The sequence below is a fragment of the Epinephelus moara genome, chromosome 8, assembly GCF_006386435.1.
Source record: "Epinephelus moara isolate mb chromosome 8, YSFRI_EMoa_1.0, whole genome shotgun sequence".
Classification (NCBI taxonomy): domain Eukaryota; kingdom Metazoa; phylum Chordata; class Actinopteri; order Perciformes; family Serranidae; genus Epinephelus; species Epinephelus moara.
Window position 1 is genome coordinate 44,967,803 of NC_065513.1, and position 373 is coordinate 44,968,175.

General features: G+C 65.1%; 1 protein-coding gene across 1 annotated transcript in view; it reads left to right on the plus strand.

Moving 5' to 3' along the window:
• Nucleotides 1–373, plus strand: part of LOC126394668 (WD repeat-containing protein 5-like) — a 181,173-nt gene that overhangs the window by 153,186 nt on the left and 27,614 nt on the right. The gene's annotated exons all lie outside the window — the stretch shown is intronic.

The window sequence follows — 373 nt, forward strand, 5'->3', positions numbered from 1 at the left end:
CCCAGGGCCCTCTGCACTGGGAGGAACCCAGGGCCCACTGCACCAGGAGGGACCCAGGGCCCTATGCACCAGGAGGAACCCAGGGCCCGCTGCACCAGGAGGGACCCAGGGCCCTCTGCACTGGGAGGAACCCAGGGCCCTCTGCACTGGGAGGAACCCAGGGCATGGGGTTCTGACAGTGTGGTCAGAAACATGCACACCAGTAGCCTGCTGGAGGTCATGTTGTAGGGCTCTGTCAGTGCTCCTCCTGTTCCTCCTCACACAAAGGAGCAGATAGCGGTCCTGCTGCTGGGTTGATGCCCTTCTACGGCACCCAGGGCCCTCAGCACCAGGAGGAACCCAGGGCCCTCTGCACCAGGAGGAACCCAGGGCC